Genomic DNA, 11525 nt, shown 5'->3' with positions numbered 1-11525 from the left:
TATGCACACGATGGAATATTATACAGCCTTTAAAAAGAAGGAAATCCTGTCGCTCCCTACAACATGGATGAGCCTGGAGGACATTATGTTATGCCAAGTGAAATAAGCCAGACACAAAAGGACAAACACTATACGATCCCACTAACGTGAGGTACACAAAGTAGACAAATTCAGAGACAGGAAGTAGAATGGTGTTTGCCAGGGGCTGGGGGAGGGAGGAACAAGGAGTCCTTGCCATTTAACGGGTCCAGAGTTCCAGTTTTGCCAGATGAAAAGAGGCTTGGGGATCTGTCGCAGGACAAAGTCATAACAAAGTGAATATACTTAACACTACTAAGCCATACACTGAAAAATGGTAAAGATGGTAAATGTTACATCATGACGTGTTTTTCGCCACAGTTAATTTTTTTTTTTTTTACAGGTCCATAGGAACAAACTAACATACCACGTGAAAAGTTACTTTAATAAAGCAACACACACATAGGCCACACCAAAAGACACCATTTCCGGCAGCCTTTAGAACAATGCTCAGCCCCCTGTAAGAGAAAGGAACACTAGCTAGTTAACTCCGGTTAGTCAACATGCAGGGTTGGTTGAGTGACTGACTGGTTAAGGCACGCTGCTGCCCCACCCCGAAGCGTAGCACGAAGCCAGAATCAGGAGAACGCCATAAATAACCCGGTAACGACACCGCTGTCCGCAGGGCCAGGCGTCCAGCAAAGGGCTTCATGGCTGCGTCCCCAGGAAACCCGATCCGGCCTGGTTTCGCAGAGGTGAAAGCGCCCAGAGGCCTCCGGCCCGTGCCCACAAGCAGGAGGAGAAGCATCGGGCCCAGGTCCAACAGGGCTTCCAGCCCCCACCCCACGCCCCGCCCCCAGATGCCCCTGGTGGCCCTGCCAGCTGCTCCCAGAGAGAGAGAGGCCCAGGGATAAAGTAGCAGGCCTGCGTGCGGGCGTGCTGCAGGGCAGGGGGGCCGTTTCGGCAGGCCTGTGTGGGAAGCTGGCGGAACACCTGCCTCTGGGGTGTGTGGGAGCAGACCCTCTTTCCCTAGGCCCTGAGTGATCCTCGGACGTGCCCTGGGCCCCAGCCACCGCCTTCTGCAGCAATCAGAGCAATGGCCCGCATCTGCCATCCTGATGAGTGGGTGCGTCCTGGCGACAGCGGTTCCAAGCACTTGCGCTTCCAGCGTCTCTGAGCCGCCAGGGGAAGGAAAGGCCACCGCGGCCAGCTTGTCCCTGCCAAGGGCCTGGGAAGCACTATCTCCTGGCTCAGAAACAGCCTTCCCACCTCTTGGCCCGCGTGACTCTCAGGCAACCTGCACGGTGCGGCGAGTGTCTCCTCCTCCGGGAAGGCTTCCTGACCCAGCTCTCCATCCTGTGCCCCCACAAGACAATAGAAGAAGCCCTTTCGACTGTATCCACTGTACCCAGCTCACTGTCTGGCATAGGGTAGCTGGTTAAAGCACCACAAACAAGATAGATAGGAAGGAAGACAAGGCCTTCCCAGTGCAGAGCCACTGAGCTCAGAGTCAAGAGGCAGAGGGCCTTACAGCCAGAAGAGATCTTGGGTGGAGGAGGTCATCGATTTCCATGCTGTTCACCCTTTTCTGGAGGACCTGATAAAAAGGTCAGGACCACTTCCTTCACTGCGCATGCGCAAACACACGTGCAGCGTTTGGGGTGGATGTGCTACCCAAGTGAAACACAGAGTTATCGTATGATCCAGCAATTCCACTCCAAGCTGTCCGCCCAAGAGGAATGAGAGAATGAGTCTGAAAGAGCCCAAAGGAACGGATAAACAAATCACGGTCTAGCAATACAATGGAATATCGTTCAGCCATAAGAAGAAATAAAGTATTCATGTGTGCCACAATATGGATGAACCTAGGAAACGTGATGCTAAGTCAAAGCCATCCACGAAAAGCCACGTGCTGCATGATCGCGTTCGTGTGAAACGCCCGAAACAGGCAAATCCGCGGAGGCAGAAAGGAGGTTGGTGGTTGCCAGTGGGGAGGGAATGGGAACGAACCGCTTAACGGGTCTCCTTTTGGGGCGACGACAATGGTTTGGAACTAGCGGAGAAGGCAAGTTGCACAAGTTAGTGAACATACATACAAAATGCTGATCTGTTTGCTTTAAAATGGTTAATTTTATGTTATGGGAGTCTTATCTCAATTTACGAAAACAAACAAACAAACAAAAATCCAGATTTCACGTTCATTCCTAGGCCCCCCTCTTCCCAGACCCCCAGCTGAACAACCCAAAGTAACGTCATTCTTTCCTTTCGTAGGGGGGCACGTCAAGGCCCAGAGAGGAAACAGAAGTGGCTTCTGCTCTTACGTCCGGAGCTAAAGCCAGGGCCTCCTGACTCCTTGCTCGGTGCCCCTGTCACGTCTCTGCGGGATGCTTCTCGGCCCTCGCCCTGCCCCCACAGCCCACCGTGTTCTCTTGTGTGTGTTCTCTCTGAGCCTCGGTTTCTCCATTTATAAAACTGGAGGCTTGGACAAGACATCATACCTATATCGTATAATTCCCGTTGGTACCGGGATGAGCATTAATTTTTACTTTAATAGTTGTTATTTTAATACGTACTAGAAAAAAATACAATTAGCCAATCGAACAGAAAGCGACAGAGACTCAAAGATATATCTCTAAATATTTTCCTTTCTTTAAAGGCTTTTTTCCCATTCACGCTTGTTTTCCTCATTAAAAAATTCTTGCAAAAAAAAAAAAAGAAAGAAAGAAAAAAGAAATTCTTGCTGTGCCACGCAAAAGCCTGAGGGCTTGAATTTGTCTGTATCCTTTATTATTGAGGAAGCTCATGCACGCTGCCCTTAAAATAGGTTGTTTTTTTTTCCCCCAAGTGAGTCAGTTCAAAGGAAAATATCGAGAGAATAATCCTACAGGTGGTGTTATCACGGAAAATTAAAAAAGAGCAAAGAAAGAACGTGACTCACTGGAGTTCGAGATGGACCAAATGGCAGCTGTGACATTCAGCGACCCCATGACAAACTCGGGGCTTCCCCTTCTCCTAGCATGGCTATTTAGGGTTCCGGCCTCGAACACACCCGTTGGGACAGACAATGAGACAGGTGGGGCCTTGAGAGCCCCTCTGTCTCTCTCCGGGTCAAACACAAACAGTTTCATCTCCAAACAGCCGCGTACTCCACAGCAGCCTCGGCCTCCATCGCTGGCCTGTCCCCCCTTCCCACTGACCGTCCCTCTCCTGGATCCCTGCCTTGCCTCCCAGGACACCTATACCACAAACCCACCACCACCCTTCAATGTCAAGCCCTGGGCTGGCTGCCCTGCCGAGTGAAAGGGGACTTTCAGGGAAGAGCGTAGGTGTGCCTTCCCTGGAGGAAGTGTCTACACTAAACCATGCCTAAAAAAGTCTGTAATTAAAGCCCAGGGGCATACCTCTCTGAGGGTGGAATTTGAGGCCATGTGACAGGTGGCAGAGGGAGACATTTCTGAGCGGTGGGGGACTTGCCAACATCTTCCAAGCACAACCCCCGAGGCAGCTGCTGGCCCGTCCCACATTTGCACAAGCACATGGTTCTTTTCCTGGACAAATTGATTTCGGGGCTGGACAAGTTCAACCTGGCTGAATGAGCTGACAGCTCCCAGCTCCTCCTGAAGTTACCTTGCCACACACCCTCTCTGCCCAAGTTCCACCCCGCATTTGACGTAGCAGAAAGAACACAGACGTCGAAGGCAGGTGGACCTGAGCGTGAGTTCCAGCTCGCTTCTCACGAGCCGAGCCGCATGGCCACAGGTGTGTCCCTTCATGCTCTGAGCCTGAGGCGTCTCAGCCACAACCTGGGGGGTCACTCCACCCTTTCAGGTCATGGTGGAGACCATAGGTGGCATACGGTAGGTGCTCGACAAACAGTAACTATTATTTTAAGGAAAACGTAAATTCTCTTTTACACGGAGTCCATTGAACTAGATGGCTTGGGAACTGAAAACAGACAGAGCTCGACAAATTGTGCGTGTGTGTGTGTGTGTGCGCGCGCGCGCGTGTGTGTGTGTGTGTGTGTGTGTCAATGAGAAACGAAAAAAACGGGTGTATTGGGAAAGAGAAAAAAACATCTCGAAATACTGTTCATACACTTTCGGTTTCGTGAACCAGGCCACGGTATCACTTACTCCAAAAATGAATTTAAAACTATACATCAAGCGGCAAAGCAGCCTAATGCCAATGTCACTTCTGTGTGCATGTCTCTACCCTGCCCCTGACCACAAAGTAGGCCCTTCGTGTCACCTCGGAAGTCAGTCAGTAAAGAGTGAAAAGGAGAACAACTCGCGAGCGGGCCGTTAGATTTAGCCACGCGAATGGTCTGCCCACCGCTAATGACATGAATCCAGTGCGTTTGTCTTTCCATTTTTTTTTTTCTTGCCCGCTTTCGCTCTGCAGAATCAGCAAGGACACCGGAGAGAAATGCCCACAGTAACGCACAGAAACCCGCCAAGCGGGCCTGCTCTTCAGCTGACAAAACGCATTAACCCCACACAGACGGGTAACACAGACGGTTTTGTTTTTGGCTGACCGAACGGTACATGTGCCAGAGTAAACAGATCTCCTTTCTGCGGCTTCGCCCCCTACCCCCTTCTCCACCATCTCCGCCCCACACCTCCCAATGTTTGGGTTGTTGTGATATGTCATAACATTGTGTCTGTTTATCTGAAATATTTCCACTCAGATTGCTTGTTTCTTCAACCCGACTGACATGTTGATACAGCTCCTGACAGCTGAGTGACTAGGATCGAAATAAAATGTAAAGTAAACACATTTGCATAAAGTTTATATACAGCGGGGGTTTGAGGAAGCAGAGGAAATAAGGAGATTAGAATCGGAATTTCTTATCTTCCATCGCCCCGCCTTCCTTCGAGGTCCTTCCCTTCTCTTTTTCCAGCTCTCTGCTCCCGGAATGCCTCAGGAGTTCAAGGGTTGGCCTGCCATTGGGGTTGAAAAAACTTCCTTTATAGTTTCTGCCCAAGGTTCACCCTTCTTTGGCTGGCGGCGCATTTGAACGCCAGAATAATTTTCTTGGTAAATTTCTTCTCCAGTTTTTGTTTTGAGACCCGAGAGTTTTCCGCCAAGTGCATCCAAACATCCGATCTGAGTCCTTCCCTACGTCAAGATTCCGTTTCTGTGAAACGAGGGAGTTGCACTAAAATTGATCTCTTGGGGTTCTTCCCACCTTGACCTTGAGTGTGTGCCTTTCTCAGCTATTCATGAGATGGCCTGTCACACACTGAGCTTTTCTTCCTAACTCCCCTAATGTCCTTAGGAAATGGAACTCTATCTAACGCCTCACTCCTCCGTTTTCTGTTTTTGTAAAGGAATCACAAAGTAGCACTCGGAAAAGCCAGGGGTGGCCCATGGCTCCGTCGTAGGTCTATCCAAGTAGCTGCTACAAATTGGCCAGAGTTGGCTCTCGAGACGCCATGTTCCCAAACTCTCGTCTAACCTAGTGGTGCTCAAAGTTGGGTCCCCCAGGGCAGCAGCAGCACCAGCATCACCTGGGAATTTTTTTGGAAAGGCAGATTATAAGGTCTCACCCTGCAAAACCCATTGCATCAGAAACCTGGGGGTGTGGCCCATGGAGTCACAGAAACTGGCCACGAATCACACAGTGTCTCCCCCTAAACCCGTGCCTACCCCAGAAAGCTCAGGCCCAGAAGTTAGTGTTTTCAGCTGCTTTCCAAGTGATCCTGGAGCATGCCCGTGTCTAAGAACCCCTGCTTTAAGTGCAAACCACTGATTCCCAGTTGGCATTATCCGGGGGAACTCTGCAAGACATATTTACGTCAGGTCCCCATCTCACACCAATGAAGTCAGGACCTCTGGGGCAGGACCTGTGTGTCGCTATTTTTTTAAGCACCTTGGGGTTCCTCATGAAGTCTGAGACCGACGGGCCTAAACCAGTACTCCTCCAACTTTTATATGGGCCCGAAACTCCTGGGGATCTTGTTAAAATGCAGGCCCTGATTCCCGGGGTGGCCGACGCTGCCAGTCTACGTAGCCAGGCTTTCAATCCCCTTTACATTTGCTCCTTTGCGCTCATCAGAAAGCCCCGAGACAATCACGAATGGGTCCTGACTCACCTGCCCACCACACGGGTGCATCTCACAATGGGTATTTACATAGCCCAGAAAGAAAGTGAGTATCAAAGCACGGCATTTGCCTAGAGAAATCCAAAGGCTGTTGAAAGAGCTGAAAGATAAATTCAGGCAAATATGTTTGCATACAGTTGAACTGCCCTCCAGGTGAGCAGGGCCACAGTTATAACTTGCCTGGAAGACGGCAGAGCTTAGCGAGGGGCAGGTGGCCGGGCACCCTATGAATGCAAAGCCTATTCACTGATGCCACCCGCCCCGCCCGCTTCCTGGTTCCCAGGCTCTCCTCTCACAGGTGGGGCTGGACCACAGGGGCTTGTTTCCACACTCTTGCCCATTCTCCAGGGACCAGCTTGCGAGCAGATGATGAGCAGCCCACAGCTGGTTTCCCCAACACATCACGAGCCAGACACTAGCCTCTCCCCTGGGGCAGGTGTGTGTGAGGGTGGCCTCAGACCCTGGAGCAACACCATAGACAGGGCAGAGAAGGGAGGTCCCCAGAGGCCTCCCGCGTTGATTTAATCGTGCAGTAAGGAGTGCGCCAAGTGGGAGGTGCGTTGTCACATCTCCCAGACTTCCCCCCTGCCGTCCCCTGCACCCGAGATGCCATCCTCATTCTCCTCCTCCATCGAGTCACCATCCTGCTCCTCATCGGAGCAGACGTGAACTGAGCACCCAAAATGTGTCGCACACTGGAGCTGAGGCTGTTACGGGGATCAGCTCACAACGAAGCCACTGGGTACTTGTCGTTAGCCTTTGTAACAGTTCAGGAAGGCGAGCCTCGGAGAGAGTGGCCCCCCCAAGACCACGTCGCAAGTGGCGGAGTCAGGAACTGAACCCGGGCCAGCTGGACTCGAGAGTCAGTGCTCTTACGACAGCCTTGAGAGCTCGGCCCATGCACACCCCCCTCTTAGCCACTCTCAGATACGCAGGCCCTCTCGGGTCCTCACGGCACGTCATGTCATGTGAAAGCTCGATCACAGCACTCACCGCACCGTCTTACTCTGCGCCTCAGGACCTTCGCACCTGCTGATCCTCCCGCCTAGAAGGGAACGCTCTTCCCCAGCGAGTCCTCGGTCTTCCCCTCACTCAAGCCTATATTAGTGTCTTCTTGCTGCTGTAACAAACGACCACAAACTTACCGGCTTAAAATAACACAAGTCTATGACCTCACGGTTCCCAGAGGTCAGAAGTCTACAATGGCTGGGCAGTCTGCGTTTCTTCTGGAAGCTACCTTGGCCTTTTCCAGCTTAGAGGCTGCCTGCCTCCCCCCACTACTTGTCATCATCACGTTTCCTTCTCTGATTTTCACCCTCCCGTCCACTTCTTATTCGATTTTGTGCTTACACTGGATCTGTCTGGGCACTTGCCTCCTCTTAAGATCCCTCAGCTTAATCACATTTGCAAAGTCCTTTTTGCCACGTAAGGTCCCATATTCGCGAGTTCCACAGATTAGGATGCAGGGGGGGTTTGCAAGGCCATCGCTCTGCCCACCAGAAATTTCCTAAATCTAACCGAAACCCTCTTCGCCCTGTCACCCATAACTCCTTTCATCCCGCAGAGCACTTGTCACCATTAGATCGTCCTGTAACCCTTTGTCTGTCTGTACACTGTCAATCTCTCTCATGAGAAGAGAATCCAAGGGGCAGGGACCTTTGTCTCTTGTTCGATGCTGACTCCCCAGGGCTTAGAACAATGCAGGCACACAGTAGGTGCTCAATAGAGACTTGAGAATAAACCCTGGCGGATGTCACCGAGGATTGTCCAGCTGCTTTCCTCGCTGGACTGTGGGGACCACAAAGGGCGGAGGTCCTGACCGATGGCTCCGTCTTGATGAGGAGTCAACCCACGGATGTTAAGTGAAAAAAGCTACCCCTTGAGGCCCACTCCCCTGCACCGCCAGCCCCAGGGGAAACAGACCCAGGAGAACGCAGACCTCCATGTGCACCCCTCCGCATCGGCACGCAAATCCGCACACTAAACCCACACAGCTGAGCGATGTCCCAACACCCCGGGGCTCCTGAGGGAGAAACTATAAACATGCGGAGGAAAATGGGGTGTTGGTGACGTCACGCCCACTCCGCGTGAGCCCGCCTGCATCAGGCTGCTCCATCTCACCCCCAAGTTCTTTCCCAGCCTTGTCAAACTGCCCCGTGATTTATCCGTGCGCCTCCTGTGGGGCCGTGTCCAAGCACGTGGGCGGACATAAAACTCTTCCAGGAGTGGTGACACGGTATTTTTCCTGCCCTCCAATTCCCACCAGCCAAATTCTACCATCCCCCACCCCAGAGTCGGTGGGATGAGAGAGAAGGCAGTGGCGAGAAGGAAGAAACTAAATCTGGCTATTTTGTTTCTCTGCTCCCTGGGTCCTGTTTTCCTGTCGCTGTCTCTTACAAGCTCTGTGTCCTTGGGTAAGTTGTTTAACCTCTCTGTGCCTCAGTTTCCTTAACCAGGATATGAAGCTCATCATAGCAATCGACCTCACAGAGCTGTTTCGAGGATGGAGTGACTTGATATATTGTAAAGCGCTGAGTACAGTGTCAGGCACGGAGTAGCTCACAATCTGCGAACGATAGTTCGACAATTCCTCGTAAAGTTAACTGTAGAATTATCACATGACCCAATAATTCTAGGTAAATGTGCAAAAATAATGAAAACATATGTCCACACGTTGTACGTGAATGTTCGGAGTCACCTTATTCACAAGAGCCAAAAGGTGGGAACAACCCGAATGTCCATCAATGGATGAAGAAAACAGGGTCTGTCTAGACACACAATGGAATATCATTCAACCATAAAAAGGAATGAAATATTGATACATGCTACGACATGGGTGACCCCTGAAAATATTATGCTCAGTGAAAGAAGCCAATCACCCAAAAGTCACCTGCTGTATAATATCATTTATATAAAATGTTCAAAACAGGCAAATCTGGAGAGACAGAAAGCAGATGAGTGGTCGCCCGGAGCTCGGGGCAGTGTGGATGAGGAGTGATTACCCGATGGCCGTGGCCATTCTTCTGGGATACTGAAAACGTTTTGGAACTAGATAGAGGGCGCGGTTACACAACAATGTTGCACATTGTGAATACACGAAATGCTGCTAAACTGTATATTTTGAAATAGTTCATTGTATGTTATATGAATTACACGTCAATCAGAAAAAGGCGTTAGCTCGCGCGTATGGCAGTAAAGAACTAACCCCCCCTCTAGGCCAAGTTCTGGCCTTGGCCAGTCCAGTCACATCTACTGTGACCATCCCTTGTATGCTTTAACCTTTAGCCGCTCTGAACTTACGAGCATTAACGATCGTCGAACCGCTGCCAGGGCCGAGGCTTTGCAAATGGCAGGCTGTGTGCTGAGCAGACGCTACTATTTTTCTCGGGAACTGAGCCTCAGAGATGTTAAGCAACTCACCGGAGGTCGGTGGGCTCGTGCGTAGAGGAGGTCGGATGTGAACCCATGACTGGTCGTCTAGTAGTTGGTTGAGGCCACATGACACGTTCTGGCCATTGTTTCAGTTTCAGGCTGAGGCAAGGAAAAGTTCACAGGAGATTCCCCAGTCTCTTTCTTCTCTTGTCGCAGGGATTAAAGGGGCCAAGGGCTCCGTGTGGCAAGGCAACAAGGTGGCGGCGCTTCCGTCACGCTGAGTCCCCGAGTAACTGCATGGAGCAGAGTCCTCGCCAAGCTGTGATGGATGAGCGGGGATAGCGAAAAGCTAACCTGGGTCGTGTCAAGCTGCTAACATTTTGAGGTCTGTTTGTTACCGCATCATAACCTAGCATATCCTGATTAATACGTGTGCCTTAGAAAAACGTTTCTTTGTCCTTCGAAACCTAACTCAAAAGTTGTCTCCTCGGGGAAATGGTTCTTTTAATCCTCCAGAAAAAGTTACTCCCTCCTTCTACTACATTCTGTATCTTATAGATACTCCTGTTGCTTTATTTATCACAAGTATGTACCTGTTTCAAGAGTTCCAACCTACCCACACCCTCATCACTGACAACTTAGTTAGTTAGTTAGTTAGTTAGTTAGTTAGTTAGTAGCATGGAAGCCCATTTCATCAGCCCATAGCTATTCAGAATGGAAACAAATCTTAGACCCCAGGTGGATCAATCCATTCTTTCTCCCTGAAGCCAGAAATATAGAGACTCTGGTCAACCCATATCAGATGCTGGACGTGAAAGCGGTCATGTATATTTGGGGCTGGAGAAAGAAAGAATGAAGAAGAACGAATTACATTACAGAGAGACACAAAGATGAAAGGCCATATGGCCCTAGAGAGACAAAAAGAGTGACATCAAATCCTGATCTTCAAATTCCCTATCTGACCCCTTGCAGTGATGACCTCATCTTGCTACAAACTCATCTGTTTGTCAGGGGCTTTGTTTCTTATAAACGAGAAACCGTGACTGAGGTACTAATGATTATTTCTGCAGTAGTTTTTACTTCTATCTGCTCAGAAATCTTTTCCATCCCATTTCTTCTGGCCCCTTGACCTGGTCTATCACAGAACTCCACACTCTTATTGTGATTGGACCCCCCCAAAAAAAGTCACATGACCAAAAGGGGCCAATCAGAGCCCTTCCCTGAGATCCATATACCGATGCTTGGAAGAAGATTCTTCTTCTTCCCACATGGATGAAGGAGCTAGCTGGTAATGCTGGAGGCCAGGGACAATAATGTAGAGGCAAGTGGAGGAGAGGGAGGAAAAGGGGATGAGAGAAAAAGAAAAGGAGGTAATGAACCCTGATCAGTCACTGGCCCTGATTCTCCACGTTTCTTATTTCCATTATGTAAGATATCCTCCTAGCCTTTCAAGGTCTGTAAACAGTTAAATCCCAGTGGGGGACATAAACTGGTGGAGTCTGAATTTCTATGGATTGCTTGCAACTAAAATCACTTGATTTTATACATCTTTGTTTCCCCAACACACTTTAAGCGTCTTGAAGACAAGGACAAAGTCCCGTTCATTATTACATCCCTGGAGCCTGGCACATAGTAGTCACCAATGAATGTCACTGACGAAGTCTTTGGCGTGATGGTGACACTCAACAATCAATGTATCACATCACCTCATAGTTGGCATGAAAGCGCCTTTGACATCGTAATGGAGGAAGTAAAATTCAGTGTTTGAGAGAGGGCATCCTTGAATCCAATAGATATGGGTTTGAATCCCAGCTTCTAGGCCTTGGGCAAGTTAGGCAGCCTCTTACAGTCTCAGTCTCCTCATCTGTGAAATGGAAATGTCAACATTACCTACCCCATAAGAGTTTTGCGAAGATAAAATTATATGAGAAATGCAAAGTACTTTGGACAGTGCCTTACGCATGCTGCTTAATGCATATTAGACGTTGTTATTGTTGTTGTTATTACATGATTATTTTTAAAATCATTTTT

The sequence above is a fragment of the Rousettus aegyptiacus genome, unplaced genomic scaffold, assembly GCF_014176215.1.
Source record: "Rousettus aegyptiacus isolate mRouAeg1 unplaced genomic scaffold, mRouAeg1.p scaffold_m13_p_5, whole genome shotgun sequence".
Classification (NCBI taxonomy): Eukaryota; Metazoa; Chordata; class Mammalia; order Chiroptera; family Pteropodidae; genus Rousettus; species Rousettus aegyptiacus.
Note: the sequence above shows the minus strand (reverse complement) of the source record.